Source organism: Hemicordylus capensis, chromosome 5 (assembly GCF_027244095.1).
Source record: "Hemicordylus capensis ecotype Gifberg chromosome 5, rHemCap1.1.pri, whole genome shotgun sequence".
NCBI classification, from domain to species: Eukaryota; Metazoa; Chordata; class Lepidosauria; order Squamata; family Cordylidae; genus Hemicordylus; species Hemicordylus capensis.
The window spans coordinates 65,477,305-65,494,892 of NC_069661.1; the positions used below are offsets into that span (position 1 = coordinate 65,477,305).

Below are 17,588 nucleotides of genomic sequence, written 5' to 3' on the forward strand. Positions count from 1 at the left end.
CCCAAGCCCTTGTGTGAGCACAACTTGCTTTTCATGAAAGGAAGGAGCTTCTGCTCATGGCTGTAACAAGGATCTGGATGCTGCCCACACGCCTACATTTGTGAGCCGAGTATCTACTCATAAAACAAGAGTATTTTTTTAAAAAAATGTGATAAGGAGAGCAATGCTTTGAAATGTAGAATCCCATCCATTTTTAGTAACTAGGTACCTTTTAGTTATTTAATAACTAAATGTTTACTGTATATTAGAAGGACAACACAAACATGTTAGTGCATGGTGTCTCTATGTTCTTTTCATATCCAGTTGACTAGAATCTTGGGTGGGTTAGAATGTGGTATGACTGACTTTCTGCTATTCTGGTCATATCTCCAAAAAGCCTTAAAACGAGTCTCTGCACATACTCAGAGGAACTGTGATCTTTATTAATACTTTCAGGAACTCCAGGTCTGAGATTTGTGTTTGAAAGGGGATGAGCAATAAGAGGCCCAATTAAAAGTTTATAATCAGAACGATTGGTGTGTGGTCTTTTCCTTTTTTTAAAGACCAGTTTCAAACATTAATTTGCCAGGATCACATAGCATGCTGTGTGCTTACAAATACATGGGCACTCTTAGAGTGGGTTATTAGTTGAAGACTCTGACGTGGGAATCAAGGCCATAACTAGAGTAGAGTGACAGATGCAGCACACAGGCACAGCTGAGGTTGAGTAGCGCCCACCCAGCTCAGCAGACCTGGGAGAGAGAGAGAGAGAGAGTGTGTGTGTGTGTGTGGCGCGTGGTGTGTGGATATAGGGAAGTGGCTACACCAGGGCTGCTCAACTTTGGACTCCTCCCTGCAGCTGTTTGACTACAACTCCATATCCCCAACAAGTCTTTGGCTGTTGGGGATTATGGGAGTTGTAGTCCAAAAACAGCTGGGGGGTCCAAAGTTGAGCAGGCTTGGGCTAGCAGGCTTGGACCCTGCGCTACATAATCCACCCTTTTTGATCTCATACTGGCTGCAGGGCTTCTATTTTAAAGCTGTGGGATAAGATTCTCTGGAAGTCTTAGTTCTGGCCTGAAAGCCCTTCCTGTAATCTCATTTGTATGATGGCTAGGTGTGGTGAAGAGAAAATACTCTGCACATGCTCAGAGGCACTATGTTAATTGCTTTGTATGTTTCAAGGGTCTGAGCCCAGGCATTAAAAACAGATTCTGGGCTAAGCCCTGGTTGGATGGCAGATCAAGGGCCATCTACCTCCATGTGATTAGGTTGCTGGGCCTGTGCCCTGTTCATCTACTTTGGACCAGACTTCCAGGTGGAAGTCCGGTACTCCACTCGGCGGGGGGGGGGGAGGCGCTAAATTATCCCTGCAAGGGCCAGGGTAGCTGCACCACCAGCCTGTGCTGGGCAGCCGAGTGTGCAACTCAGAGGGTGGCTGTGGCCAGCCCATGGCTGCATGATTCCGCAGCAGCTAAGGCACTGGGCCCAGGCAAGGCCTGGAACAGGCGGGCTGCTTCCCCACACCTGCACAGTGTGACTTGCAAATATTGTGAGCGAGTGATGTCACATGCTTGCAATGGCCACGAGTAGTAATGCAGAGGCACAGGGGAGCAGCTTGCCTGCTCCAGGCTGGGAAAGCTCCAGCGCAGGCCCAGTGCCTTAGCTGCCAGCGCCGTGGAGACAGGCTGCTGTGGCTGGCCGCAGGGAGGCCTGCTTGGCCTTTGTGCATGACTGGAGATCCGCGGATGGGCAGCAAGCAGGCCGAAGCCACCCTCAGAGTCACATGCTCGGCCACCCAGTGTGGGCCGTCAGCACAGCCACCTCAGTGGGAAATTTTGTGTCCCCCCCTCCAGGCCCAGCCCAGGCCCACTGCAGAGACAGCTAATTTAAAGGTCAGGACTGCCAAACAAAAGCTTTCATCTTTCCCTGAGCATGTTTTGGTGTTAAAAAAAATAGTGCATTCCACTAATTTAAGTGGCAAGACTGTCCATGCAAAATGTTGTATGTGCAGGGTCAGTGGGAAGTAGCTTTTAGAAATTTATTCTAAAAATAAAAAGTTTCCAGCTTTCCGTGAGCATGTTCTTGTGCAGGGGCGTAACTATAATTGGGCAAGGGGAGACAGTTGCCTGGGGGCCCACTGCCTTGGGGGGCCCCCAGAGGCAAGCCACATGACTGACTCCCCCAGCCGCGCACCCGCCTGGGCTTTCTTCAGTTGTATTCATCCCCCGAAATTGATGTGAGTGTTAAGACCTGGAGCTACCAGAACAGCATGTCTTTCTCTAGTACCATTAAATGACTCCCATCATCCACAATTTACAAAATCTTTGTGTATACACACACACACACACACAACTATGCTTTTTGTTACCACTATTCAGCCTCATTTAAGATTTCTTTATTTCATGAGCTGAGCTTCAGTGAGGGGGGGCCCATTTTAAAATCTTGTCTTGTCTTGGCCCACTCCAATCTTGCTACGCCCCTGTTCTTGTGTAAGAAGTAGTACATTGAAGCTTATCTTGCAGCAGCAGGGGTGGTGAGGGGTGGGGCCAAAAAGCAGGGAGTGAGTAACTGGTCCTATCCAACCTCAGCACAGATTTCCTCCAGTGTAGCTGTTGCTGGTATCTGCCTTATGTTTCTTTTTAGACTGTAAGCCCTTCGGGGACAGGGGACCATATTATTTTTGTATCTATCTATATATTTATTTCTCCTAGGTATACCCGTTGCTAATCCCATGTGTGGCAGTTCTCGCAAGAGCAGCTGCCTGGGGGGATAGTGATGGGGAGACAATGGTAGCGGGCCGGGCCCCGCTGGGAACAGGAGGCGGTGGTGGGCTGGACCCTGCTCGGAGAAGGAGGCAGCGGTGGACCAGCCTGGCCTGGCCACCGAGAGCAGGAGGCGGTGGCGGGCCGGCTGCTGGGAGAAGGAGGTGGTGGTGACTGGCGGGCCGGAGGAGGTGGTGGGCCGGCTTTCTGGCCAGCCTGCCAGCCAGAAAGTGCCGGGCAGGGAGAAGAAGCGGGCTGCTCCCACCGGCAGGTGGGTGGCCTGCCAGTGGGAGCAAGCAGTGGTGGTCCAGCCACTGGGAATTGATGGGTGGGCTGGAGGAGGTGGGCTGGTCAGCCCGCCAGCTAGAAAGCGCCGGGCATGCAGGGTGGGGGAGAAGAAGCGGGCTGGGCGTTGTGAGGGGAGAAGCAGGGGAGCGGGGAGAGAAGCGGTCGGCAGAGGTGCAGATGCTCCATGCCCAGCCCAGCTAGTTATTTATTATTCTGTGTAAACCACTTTGAGAACTTTGGTTAGCTACCGGTATCTATCTATCTATCTATCTATCTATCTATCTATCTATCTATCTATCTATCTATCTATCTAATATCCCCCCAGGCATATTTATTTATTTAATATCCCCCCAGACAGACAGACATACATACATTTCCGTACCGCCCAAAACGCAAGTTCTCTGCGTTTGAAGAGCGTTATAGACATATCCGTAGTAGTAGTAGGGTCCAGGCTCCAAAATCACCTTGATGCAGCTCTGTTCATCTAGCACCAGAATTTGAGTAATCTGAAACTTTTAGCTCATCTTTCTGCACTGCATCTGTTTCCTGCGTGTAGTACACAGTAGTATGAATTGTGGAAATTAACCTTATGTGTATATAAGTCAGTGATGCCTTTGGGCAAGGAGTTGGGCCTGTCTGACCTGTGATCTCTTCCAACTCTAATTCTGAGATTTATGTTCTTATAAAATGTGTCTGGAAGTAGAAAACATGTGCAACTTAAGATTCAACCTGTAAAACCACTTCTCAGTTCTTAAGGTTTCTTTTTAGTGAATGCCCACACCATTAAATATTCTTTTGTGACAGTCAGACAGTACTAGACTGGTGTGAGACTTAGATACTTCTAGTCCCCCCCCCCTTTTTTTGATATTTGTATTTGATATTTAGTTGTGAATTAATGTAGCATTTTATTTTGAAAAGTGCAGTTACTTCCCCTGATCTTTGAGAGGAAGGTGATATAAACTGTTTAAAAATACATAAGTGCTGAAAATCAAAGTGTCCACCCAAGGCATGGAAATACCCACTTAACTCAATGGCTGTAGCATTTCAAGCATTTTTTTTACAACCATGTGTTTCATTTTACCATGTATTAGGTAGATAATGCCAAATCCTATATTGCAAGGATATTCACTAACTCTCCACGCACCTCCCAATGTGTGGTGATGTTTGATCTCTCTCAAATCTTGTAGAGTAGAAATAGAGAATCTGTGAATTCTGCTCTGTGCTCTGGTGTGCTTTTCCGATTGAAACTGTATGATGTACATCTTGCAAAGTTTTGCTAGGTTTCACTGTCTTTAAATGTTTCATCATCATAACATCCTAATGCAGTAATCACTATTACTTCCACTTAACGAATATGGAACCGGGCTAGGTGGAGCAATGCCACGTGCAAAGCATTGAGACTCTTCACAGGGCTTGGCAATGTCTGCATATGACTCTCTTGATGAACTTCCAGTTACTGATCTTTAACATAGTCTTTAATTATCTACCCATTGGTGGTGCTTTTAAGCAGGTAGGGGTGTGGGTGGTGCTGAAGCCATCCATGTTCCCTTGCACTGTATGTGAGCCAGTGTCATTAGGCACTGGCTGAAAGCCCAAGACCCACAGAAGCGCCCACGGCTTATCCCTGAGACCAGTTCTGCATGCATAGCCTTTGTGTGGTGGTGGATGAACTCTTTCAGGGCCCACCAGGTAGGATGGAAACTGAGGAGGGCAGTTTGATTCAAACTTAATTCTTTTTGCCATTTTGTTGTAATTTACTAATTTTGGAGATGATCCTTGTAAAGTTCTTTACAATCCAGTTGGGGGGTTTTACGATCTTGAACAACTAGGCATTCTCTAGAAATCTGGTTTTCATTCCAGTCATTGAGATTGAGATCCATGACTGATGCTGATTATTAGCACATGCCGCTTCTCTTCTAATGAAGAGCACTATTCACAAGTTATGCAATACCCTTAAGTTGTGTGTATATTGTACATGTGTGTATATTGTACACAAGTACATTATGTGTGTATATTGTACACAAGTATTATGTGTGTATATTGTACACAAATAAAGCTCTGTACACAGATACAGTTTTTCACAGTGTAAAGACATCTGTACAGTTGTACAACATGTCTGAATAGGGCTAAGATAGGATCCTACTCAGTCATTCTGCAGATTTCTGTACATTCATACATTTTTGTGCAATTGACTGTAGGGATGTGCATGAAATGCAATTTGGAAACCGAATCACAGCACAACCGTTTAAAACAGAGGGATTACACATCCCCTTTAAAATGGAGGAGAGCAGGTCTATACTTGTGTCCCCCAGCTATGCTCCTCCGCTTGCCAACACAGTGCTCCCCCCAGCTATGCTTGCACGCTGGCGGGGCGTCTCTCAGCTGCCTCCACATGATGCCAGCATGCACATGGCCTTCCCCAGCTATGTGTGTTGGAGCACGCATAGCTGGGGGAGTGCCATGATTATGGAAGTGACGGTGAGCGGAGGAGGAGCCCGTATGGAACTGCTGTCCTCAGGGTTAAAGGGGATGTGTAATTTCTCTGTTTTAAAGGGATGTGTTGCACTTTGGTTTCCAAATTGCGTTTCGTGCACATCCCTAATTGACTGTACCTGGGTTCATTTTAAAAGTGAACCTGAGTACAGGACCCTCAAATGCTTGGTACTGATGAGATGTGAACCACAGTTTCTATGTTCAGCATAAAGTGTGAATAACTGCACTTGTGTACAGATCTGTTTCTGTGTATACTGTACACTTGTACAAGTGTTGAACATTGTGTGAATAGGGCTAGACACTACAAGTATAGGGGAAATTCTTTGTTTTCAGTACATATCCACTAGAAGGAGACGGGAGGCAGAATAAGGGGACAAGGAGATTCCCCTTACACTTACAACTCCTACTTCCACATTAATTAATAAATTAATATAAATATAAAACCATGTGCTTTTGGAACAGCAAAAGCAGGGACAATAGAGTCCTGACATTCTTTATTGTGCTTTCAGAGAAGGAGGCTGAATGAATGAAAGAGAGAAAGGGATGGATGAAAGGGAGATCAGTCTCTCCTAGCATAACCAAATAATCATGTAAGAATATTGCTCCACTGCTCTTTTTCCACCTTCTTGTGACACTTGCCAGGTGCAAACAACATACAGCAAATGTGCTACACAAATAATGTGCTTGACTTGCATAGTTAGCAAATACTTCACAGTACAATATTTCAGTTAGACTGTTCAGATACAGCGTCTTGAGATAGGGCAAATCCTATCATACAGTTAAAGCAGTTGTTTCACCATTTTTAGCTTAGTATCTCTTTCTCTAAAACAAACCTTGGGCAATGTCTGGCTTTGTGTTTTTAACGTAAACATTTCTGGAGGGATTGGTGCTCTCATCCCCTGGTTTAGCAACTGCACATTCTGTGGCTGACTATTGATTGTCCCACTGTATATGGGGAGGAGAACATGATAAGAGGTTTATAAGGTTTAAAAGAGCATGAATCGTACAGAGAGGGAGGATAGAGATTTTCCCCCTGCTCTTTCATTCTCATTGATTCACTGACTGTGCCATTAAAAACACAGGAGACTTATTTTCAAGAAAATGTGTTCTGAATCAGAGTACTAGTATCAAAGCCTGCTTTGAATTTTGTAAGGAAATACTTGCATGTATCTGTTCTTCTGCCGCACTGGAAGCATGGCTCTCCCTGCCTGCTAATCCTGTAGCAACATTCCGGTGACCAAATTCAATGGGCTAGGACTGAGCCTTGAAACAGCTGATTGCTGACTGTGAAAGGGAGGGGGGAAATCCACCCAGAGAATCTCATTGCAGCTCTGTACTGCATCCCTATCCCACAATCCCTTGCACGGTTTTCTGCAGTCTTTCAGCACGGGTTGAGTGAGAAAGATGTACTAAATAAAGATTGATTGGCTGGAATCCTTACGGGGGTCTCCCACTTGTCAATGACCTGGACCGGGGGAAGGGGGGGAATTAATGACTGCTTGACTGGGCCGCCTTTCATTTCTTCCATTATTCTCTCCATGGAACAGAGCATTGTTACCTAAAGCTAGAAGCATGCTGCATCTCCAGTAACGACGGTGCGGTCCTAGGGATTCTCATAACAATTTTCACACAGCCTTTCACAAGGCTTTCAAGCTGATATTACTATGATTATGGTTGGCTCATTTGGACTACTGCAGGACCCAGCTCCATCCTGGAGAGGATTTTATACTTGGCATTGCATTGATTAAGCTCTTTTCCACAAAGATGGGTAGGTCTCAAGTGTTTGTTCAGTATTGCGCCGGTGGCTAGTAGGTTATGCCTTCTCCCCACCAAGCTCCCTTTCTTCCCCCTGTTATGTTGCATGCTTAAGTGCTTTAAACAGTAGGGGGATGTAATAATATGGAAAACATATATGCCGAAAGTGAAACTATCTTTTGTACTGTGTACGACTTTTTTTCTTATTTGTTTTTAAACATATTTTAAAGAAATGGGTTAGGGTTAATGCAGGGAGGAAAAAGACTGATTTTATTGCCTCTCTTCCCCAGTAAAGGGAGTCATATGATGTGCTGAGCTTGTGAAATTTTACCAGTATCTGATCCTGTCTTTAAAGCATCATTTGTAGAGCAGAAGTCCCAGCCTTTCCTACAGATTTGAGGCTTGAGAATTCGATTGCAAATGTTGCTACTGGAAACCTATTTATTCATAATGCATGGCTTAGACCCTCTGGATTCTGCATAGCATTGATAAGTAATTGGTGATATAATCTGCCCATTCAGAGTGTAATCGTAGCACTGGTTGGGTGGAGTACAGCCTTCCTTTAAAAGACACTGATACATTTTGAACAGGCTGGCATTACTAATTTTTCCATTTTAGCTGCACTCTGTGGAATCTCTCATTTTAATATATATGTGCCTACTGTATACCATTTTCTAGAGACCCAGCTGGTTTTTTGTTTTGTAAAGAGTTCTATTCCAGATGGGTGTGGCTGCACACACTGCTTTCTTTCTGTAATCTATACATCTACTGTTGGGAGTCTTATATGCATAAATCCATGCATTTTATTTAACTTTCTTTGATTTAAATTAAAGGCCATTTTGATTAGAAATTGAGAATTGCTCTGTATATATTTAGAATTTGAATTCTGCACGAAAAATAATGAGGATGATGTCATTTTCTGGAAAGCTTCTGAAAAGGCTGCTTTAGAGCTCTTACTCTGGACTGAGGTTCGGTAAGGTGTTTCTCTTTTAGAGGCAACTCCTCATAAAATGTTGAGGATTTATTTAGGTTTGTTCATCCAGATAGTACATGTTTTACTCTCCACCCCTTTCTTAAAAACAAGTGGAAGAAATTCAGTCTTGTTTCTTTACTTAATGGATAACAGCTTCTACTATAGCTTTTAACGGAGCTGTTTTAACCTCTTGGCTCAATTGTATTCCACTTTGATATATAGCAAGGAAACTTCCACATCCTGCTAAACAGAGTATCTCAACAGAATCCTATTTGAAAGCTTATACTCACAAGACGTGTTATGTAGAAGTCAGATTAAGACATGAGAGACCCAGATTCAAAATCCAGTCCAGCCATGGAAACTCACTTAGTGTCCTTCGGTCAGTTGTTCTCCCTCAGCCTAACCTACCAGACAGGGTGGTTGTTTGGATAAAATAGGGAAGGCCATGTATGCCTTAAGCTCTTTAGAAGGAAGCAGGATAAAAATAAAGTTTTCAGCAAGGCACTAATGTGGTATACAGCACAGAAGTGTTTTGGATTAGAGAGATATAGTCAGAATCTCCTGGACTTCTCAGCGGCTTTTGATACCATCGACCATGGTATCCTTCTGAGTCATCTCTCTGGGTTGGGACTTGGGGGCACAGTTATACAGTGGCTCCACTCCTGCTTGGAGAGTCATACTCAAAAGGTGATGCTGAGGATGTCTGCTCCACCCCTTGGCCTTTGGCCTATGGGGTACCACAGGGATCTGTTCTGTGACCTATACTATTTAACATCTACATGAAACCTCTGGGAGAGGTCATCCATGGGTGTGAGCTGCGCTGCCATCACTATGCTGATAACAACCAGCTCTACTTATCTTTAAATCAGCAGACACCAGGGAGGCAGTGGATGATCTGAACCGGGGTTTGGAGGCTGTTCTAGACTGGTTGGGGGCAAACAAGCTGAAACTTAATCCAGATAAGACTTTTAGATATCCAGATAAAAAGAGGTTTAATGTTTTATCTGCTACTTATGTCTGGTAGGTTCTTTACTTTTTATAGTTATCAGTTTTTAGCTTTTTATTAATAAAACTTTTAATTTTAAACTTTTAAAAATGCCATTTTAAATGTGGTTTTAGCCTGGTCTTTTAATTTTATTTTTAAACTTTTTATTTTACATTATCAATTTTATTAATGTTGTGAGCTGCCCTGCCTGAGCAGTAGTGTCTTGGAGGGGCGGGGCATCAATCAATCAATCAATCTTTAGCCATCTCATGGACTAAGCACACTTCTGAATAAGCATGCACAGGACTTTTCTGTATGTCCCACTGACCTAATGGTACTCACTCTTAATGGTACTCACACCCAGGGAAGTATGCATAGGACAGCAGCTGACAAGCTAAGAGAGATCATCATTGGCCTCAATTCCTACCTGTGAAATATGAGCAATAGTCTCATGCTACACATAGTTAAACACTTAAATGTTTGAAGTCTTCTGTAAATGATTAGTAGCAGCAACACATCTGTTGACAAATATAGTTTTTCATCTCACAAAAGTTTTGAAAACTATGATAAGCAACATTTAATAAAGATAGATTTTGTTCAGATAAATTCAAATTAATATTTCAGGACAAAATCAAATGTAAGACCTGCTCTTGCAGCCTTTACCTATATTCCATTGCTACCTAGAGTGAATGGATGCAGGGAGAACAGGTTTTCTGTTTCTTTAAACGTGGTAAAGATTAGGGAGGTAAGGGAACTTCAGCAGGTGCATTCTTTTTCTCATTTCAGTGGGACAAACTTCACCTGTCAGGATTCCCTTAAATATAGCTTTAAGGTATTAGTCCTCCTTTGCACCTGGGTCATCCTGAGTGTCCAAGATCAGAAAGGGATTTGCATTGTCAGACATTGGCCAGTTCCAAAATTGCAGGGAGGTGATCTTGGTTCTCAATGCTCAAGCAGCCCATTTGCTTTCAAGGTAGAAACCATGGTTCATCATGTCCAAGAACAAAGTAGTAGCTTAGCTCAGTTGCCCATTCCTTTCATAGAAACCTTTTACAGTATAACAGATGCAAATCTTGTTTAGAAACGGCTCCAACACTTAGAATTCTCAGCTTGTATAAATAGATGACCTACTAGGTAATTGATACCAAACCTACTAAGTGTTAAAGGCTGTAAAAGTGTAAAAGGCTTTCAAAGATGAAACATGGTGTCATGAGATGTTGCTTTATGTTTGATAATTGGTCAAATTCTTGAGCCCAGAAGGAAAATATAGTGGTTGGGCAAAGCAACAGCAGCAAATTTTAACTCTTTGGGAAATATCACATTTTGGCTCCTATATTAATAATGAGAACAAGGTATTCATTAGAAAATAGTATTTAATATAGCATCTTCATTGTGCATGGTGTTTGCAAAATACAAGAGGACTGAGTCTGGCATGAAGGAGCTTACATTATATGGTTTAGATTTAACGAGATGACAACAGAAGAAGATGGAGGCAGGATAAAAAGTGGAAGCATATACTTGTGTGGGTTACACATGCTTCGGCTTTGTTACACCAAGGCAGGCAACCTTGGCTCTCCAGCTGTTGAACCAGGGGTGGAGCCACCATTGGGCCAATGGGTTCAAAGAACCCTTGCCGCCGACCAATCAGGGACTGCATCTCATGGCCCCGACACGCCCCGTGTCTGATGTCAGACGCGGGGAGGCTAATTCAGCTCCCAAGTGGGGGCTGCGTGGCCCCTTTGGTAGCTAAACAAAGGCTGGCACTGCTTTTGCAGCGCCAGCCTTAGCAAAAGGCAGGGAAGAGCTGCTCCTGGGTTGCGTTGCGAAAGCAGCGCTGGCCTTCGTTTAACTCCCGAAGGGGCCGCGTGGCCCCTTCGGCAGTTAAAGTGCAACTCTCCTGTCCTGGGCCGAATGGAGCCTCAAGGCTCTGTTCAGCCAGACCACGCCCCCGCGACTGACATCAGACACAGAGGCGTGGCTAGCCCCAGCCTCTGACGTCAGACGCGGGGGCGGGGTTAGTGGAGCGGCTGTGGTGGCTGCACACAGGCCGCTGGCAGTCCCGCTCCACCGTTGTGTTGAACTACAATTCATATCCTCAGCCATAATTTATTGTAGCTGGAGATAATGAGAGTTGTAGTTCAACAGCTGGAGAACCAAGGTTGCTTATCATGGCAGGAGGGCAAGGGACCTGTTTTTAATCTAAGGTGGGTTTGAGGGAGGGATTTGAAAGCAGTATGAGACATGAGAAAGCAGGCACAAGGAGCAAGGCAGAAGAGGTAGAATCATTTGAAGAAGCAAGATATCCAAGGGTCGTGAAGCTGGAAAAGCAAAAGCCACAGGGAGGCTTCTAGCAAAAGATACTAGGGATGTGCAAACAGATTCTAAGTTGAACATTGCACAGGCGCAGCAGACTCCAAAATGGCTGCTGCACCGAGGGGGAAAGGCCAAAGAGCGCCCAAAGAGCGGCTGAACGGCCAGTTTCTTAAATAAGGGAGGCTGGGGGGAGGAGGGGGAACCTCCGCAGACACACACCACCACCGCCTCGGACAACTCCCCCAGAGGGAGTAAGTGTTGTTTAGAAAAATTAAATAGTAATTTTTTTAAAAAAAAACTGTGAATGCCCCCCCTGACTGAAGTGAACCAGGGTGGGGGGTTTCGAGGCGGTGCTGGACCGAACTGGCTCGGTCTGGTTTTGGTCAGATCAGCTGGTTCCGTGCACACCCCAAAAAGATACATCTATAATTATTAGTAGAAGCAGAAGAAAGAGGCATTTAAAAAATATAACATGATTGGTCTCATATTTTGTGTGTGTGTACACACTACGGTTGCCAACATTTCATTGCGGGACACAAGTTTGTGGGGGCTGGCTGAGGCCGGGGGCTGGCAGGTGTATGCAGTGGTAATCAAGAGCCTGAGTATCATAGACATATAAGTAATTGAATTATATGCTATTGAATAAATGAGGGACAAATGCTGTCCCTACAGGGACCAACATTTCATCCCTGAAATGAAGGACAGCCTGTGTAATGAGGGACAGTTGGCAACCATCATACACACACACACACACACACACACGATTTAAGTAATTCTGCTTCCTGTGAGGTGGGACAAGGAGTTATGCAGGGCAGAAAAAAACCTATGCCCTGGCCACTGAAAGTCAGCTCCTAGCATTAGAATTATCAGCTCACTTTCAAATGTATCTGCCTAACCATAGGGGTTAAATTTTTACTTTTTAAAAAGCCACTTAGCCATTCAAGAAACTGAAATCGATAACTAATTCAACTATTGTGTGTTTTAGACTACAAGAGAGAGGTCACAAAGCCTTCTATAAGAACAGCCCTGCTGGATCAGGCCCAAGGCCCATCTAGTCCAGCATCCTGTTTCACACAGTGGTCCACCAGATGCTGCTGGAAGCCACAGGCAGGAGTTGAGGGCGTGCCCTCTCTCCTGCCATTACTCCCCTGCAACTGGTTCTCAGAGCCTTTTGAAACTGGAGGTGGCCCACAGCCTTCCGACTAGTAGCCATTGATGGACCTCTCCTCCATGAAGTTAGCCAAACCCCTCTTAAAGCCATCCAGGTTGTTGGCTGTCACTACATCCTGTGGCAGAGAGTTCCACAAGTGGATCACGCGTTGTGTGAAAAAGTACTTTCGTTTGTTGGTCCTACACCTCCTGGCAATCAATTTCATGGAGTGACCCCTGGTTCTAGTGTTGTGTGAGAGGGAAAAGAATTTCTCTCTCTCCAAATTCTCCAAACCATGCATGATTTTATAGACCTCTATCAGGTCTCCACGCAGTCGTCTGGAGCGAAGTGACTCTCCTGGATTTCCCTTTCAGCTTTCTTTTCACCGTACTCCTCATTTTGGAGACGTTTCCTCTTCTGAAATTCAAAATGTCCATGTTAGACATCCTTGGTGATTCTCTCCCCGCATGTATGCTGAATTTGATGGCACTGTGGTCACTGTTCCCTAAAGGGTCGATGACACTGACATCACGCACCAGGTCCTGGGTGTCACTCAGAATTAGTTCCAAGGTTGCCTTCTCTCTGGTTGGTTCCATGACCAACTGTTCTAGGGCAGAGTCATTTAGTGTATCTAGAAATTTGACCTCTTTGTCCTGACCTGACTGTGAATTTACCCAGTCTATGTGTGGGTAATTGAAGTCACCCATAATTACAGCCCTGCCTTTCCTTGACGCCTCCCTGATTTCTTCCTGCAACTCCCAGTCACTCTCAGCATTTTGATCTGGAGGGCGATAGCACATCCCCAGTAGCACGTTCCCTTTCCAGCCTTGTATAGTCACCCACAGGGTTTCTGTGGAGGACTCCAGTCCACCTAGGTTTTCAAGCTAGTTAGATTCTATGCCTTCTTTAACAAACAGTGCTACTCCACCTCCAATGCGCCCCTCCCTGTCCTTTCTGTAGAGTTTATACCCAGGGATGACTGTGTCCCACCGGTTCTCACTGTTCCACCATGTTTCTGTTATGCCCACTGTATCTATTTCTGCATAAGCAACCAAGCACTCCAGCTTAACCATCTTGGCTCAGAGGCTTCTGGCATTGGCATATAAGCACCTATACTCTGAATCTCTCCCCTGACGTATGCTGTTCTTATGACTCTTTGACCTGCTGGCACAGGCTCCTGTCTGCTCTTTATGCAGTTCTGCACTGTCCCCTTCTGTTTTATCTGAATTCATTGCACCCTCGCACTTTAAGGGATGGCTTTTGCCAAACGGGATACTGCCCAGCTCCTGTCGGCTGTTCCCTAGGTGTCATTTTAAAAGCTGCTATGCAACCTTTTTGATTTTAAGTGCCAGCAGTCTGGTTCCATCTTGGTTCAAGTGCAGCCTGTCCCTTTTGTACAGGCCTTGCTTGCCGCAAAATGTGTCCCAGTGCCTAACAAATTTAAACCCCTTCTCCCGGCACCAACGTCTCATCCACGCATTGAAACCTCTCAGCTCTGCCTGTCTCACTGTACCTGCGCGTGGAACAGGTAGCATTTCTGAGAATGCTACCTTGGGGGTTCTGGACTTCAATACACTACCTATCAGCCTAAATTTGGCTTCCAGGACCTCCCAACTGCATTTCCCCACATCGTTGGTGCCAACGTGCACCACGACAGCTGTCTTCTCCCCAGCACTGCCTAGGAGCCTGTCTAGACACTGCGTGATGTCTGCAACTTTCACACCACGCAGGCAAGTCACCGTGTGGTCAACACGCGGGTCACAAACCCATCTCTCTACACCTCTAATGATCGAATCACCCAATACAAGGAGGCCCCCACCCCCCAGAGGAGTATCCCCCGTGCAAGAGGATATGGGCTTATCATCCACGGAAGGGGTCTCTTCTAAAGGAGCATTTCCCTCTTCCTCAGACCGATTTCCTCCTTGCCCAAGACCTTCATTCTCCCTGACAGCAGAGGAGCTACCAGCCCTGGAGTGGGATGCCTCTATCACATCCCTGAAGGTCTCATCCACATGCCTCTCTGACTCTCTGAGCTTCTCCAGATCCGCCACCTTGGTCTCAAGGGAACGGATTTGTTCCCTGAGGGCCAGGAGCTCCTTGCACCGAGCACACACCCATGACTTCTGCCCATGGGGCAAATAGTCATACATGTGGCACTCTGTGCAATACACTGGGAAGTGCCCCTTCCCCTGCTGACCTTCTATCTTCATACTGTCTTGTTGGCTGTTTACAGTATTTAGAGATAGTTTATTATAAGTAGTTTATTATCTGTTTATTAGAAGGATAGGTCTCAGCTGTAATGGTCAGCTATTTAACTGTCCAAACAGCCTTTCCCAAGAATATGAGGGATACGAGGGAGGAATACGTACTTACGTTCTCTTCTCCACGAGGCTCCTTGTGATCCAAACTCCCCCGCACACTTCCCGCTAAAGTCCAGCAAAACTCCTATGCTCTGTTCACTATGCTCTCAGGCCTTCACCTATTTTGTAGAGTAGCCTTCCAACTGACACACAGGATGTGAATCAAAGGAAAGGAATGTGGGGCCTCTCCCAGCCCTAGCTGACTCCACCTCCTCCAAGCAGGCACTAAGTAAACACTGGAATTTGGAACCCTATCAACTCCTGGTCCTGGGAAATCCTAACCTTAACCCTAACCCACACCCACACTCAGACAGAGAGAGACTAAGACCTACCCCTTAAAGAGGAAACAGCCCCTGCAAATCTCCCCTCTTTCTGTTGGTTTGTTTGAAGGGGTAAAGGCTAGATGTTTAGAAAAGCTTGCTCACCTTCTCAGCTGTGTCTGTGTCTGTGTCTATTCTAATTTAAACAAATAGTATTGGTAGGATCAGTGCAAAAGTTTCTAAACAGAGAGTTGCTGGGACATAAGTCTGCATGGGAGATAGGAAGCTGCCTTTTATTTTGTCAGACCATATTATCTCAGTATTGTCTACACCAGGGCTGCTCAACCTTGGCCCGCCTGCAGATGTTGGCCTACAACTCCCATAATCTCTGGCTATTGGCTACTGTGGCTGGGGTTTATGGGAGTTGTAGTCCAAAAACAGCTGGCGGGGGGGCTAGGTTGAGCAGGCCTGGGCTACACTAACTGGCAGCAGCTTCTCCAGTATTTTAGGCAGGAGTCTTTTCTAGCCCTACCTTTCCCCCTGAAAGTTATCTTCAATTCCAGATGCAAGCTACAGTTTATTAATAGTGATTTAAAGGCCACTAAATGTGCTCAGAGGCATCCTTAGCCACCAGGGGCGTAGCAAGGTTGGAGTGGGCCCAGAGACAAGATTTTAAAATGGGCTCCTTCCCCTCACTAAAGCTCAGCTCAGCTCATGAAGTAAAGAAATCTTAAATGAGGCTGAATTATGGTAACAAATATATGTGTGTGTGTGTGTGCACACGCACACACACGCGCCACAATAGAACATCATCCTAAAATTTTTTTTTTTTAAGTTTTGTAAATTGTAGACGATGCAAGTCATTTAATGGTTCTAGAGAAAGACATGCTGTTCTGGTAGCTCCAGGTCTTAACCCTCACATCAATTTCAGAGGATGAATACAACTGAAGGAAGCCTGGGCAGGTGCGTGGCTGGGGGAGTCAGTCATGTGACTTGCCTCTGGGGGGGCCCTAAGGCAGTGGGCCCACAGACAACTGTCTCCCCCTTGCCCTATTATATTTATGCCCCTGTTAGCCATAGTTTCCAGGATTTGGGCTCTATACTTGTGAAGGAGCTACTGAGCAGGAAATCTAAAATGCTAGTCTTGACAGGAAGCCTTTATATTCTTTCCTGCTGAGGAAACTCACTGGTCTGCCTGGATTGGTGGAGTAACTTCACTTACCTGGATCCCGTCACTGACTAAGGAGATGTTCCTGATCTGTGGTTTATCAAATAAGTTGGTGTGGAGATTCCTAGTTCTAGCCTCAGCAGCTCCTGATAGTACATTTAGAGGCTAAGCCCCAGCACAAATTAAGTCCATAATGATAATGGTCACATATATTGCTTTGGAAACACTCTTTGTATTGCTTCTTTGCTTCTGTTCTAGTGTATGTTCTTTCCTCTCTTCTTTCTGGCTGCGTTCTGCTGTTTAAGGCATTAACTTGCTTACTGAGCTTCTTAAATACTATGTTACCTTTTCAAGTTTGAAATACTGTGCTACTCCCTGAATAATAGCTTTAAAGCACCCTTAAGTTAAGCTCTCCTTGGCTGTACTCCCATGGTAAGAGAAAAGAGCACAGAGTACTCGGGGTGTCCATGTGCCTCAGAAAAGGACTTCTCTATGTATGTATGCATTATGTATGTTTCTCTCTTGAATAATTGTAAAGAAGGATGTTTTAGCAGGTGTAACTCTTCATTCCTGAAGCCAGGGTATAGCTAGAATTGAGCAGATGGGTTCAAAGAACCTAAGCCCCTGAGGGCCCCCCAGCTCCACCTCTCCCTATTTTCTTCATTATCTCTCTCACTCCAAGGGACCACTGGGGAGAGGGGTGAACACAGGCCCCCTCTTCCCTAGCTACAACCCTGCCTGAAGCACATTGACCTGTTGCACAGCTCAAAATTCCTTTTCCTCCACAGCTGTTAATAATACTACAGGAATCCTCCTGTTCTCTCTTGCTTCTGGGCCATTAGATGCATACCATAGGTGGTTGTTGTTGTTGTTGTTGTTATTTATTTTTACATTTATATCCTGCTCTTCCTCCAAAGAGCCCAGAGCGGTGTACTACATACTAGAGTTTCTCTTTCACAACAACCCTGTGAAGTAGGTTAGGCTGAGAGAGAAGTGACTGGCCCAGAGTCACCCAGCTAGTTTCATGGCTGAATGGGGATTTGAACTCGGGTCTCCCCGGTCCTAGTCCAGCACTCTAACCACTACACCACGCTGGCTC

At 45.4% G+C, this 17,588-nt stretch overlaps 1 protein-coding gene across 9 annotated transcripts in view; it reads left to right on the forward strand.

Annotated features, from left to right (window-relative positions):
• Positions 1 to 17,588, forward strand: part of TRIM2 (tripartite motif containing 2) — a 105,928-nt gene that overhangs the window by 41,519 nt on the left and 46,821 nt on the right. Inside the window, exon 1 of one of the 9 annotated variants that reach the window (XM_053253160.1) lies at positions 6,903 to 7,293. The exons of the other annotated variants lie outside the window; for them this stretch is intronic. The gene's annotated coding sequence lies outside the window, so the exon portion shown is untranslated. Of the gene's footprint in view, positions 1 to 6,902; positions 7,294 to 17,588 lie in introns of those variants that run through there. 9 annotated transcript variants of the gene reach the window in all.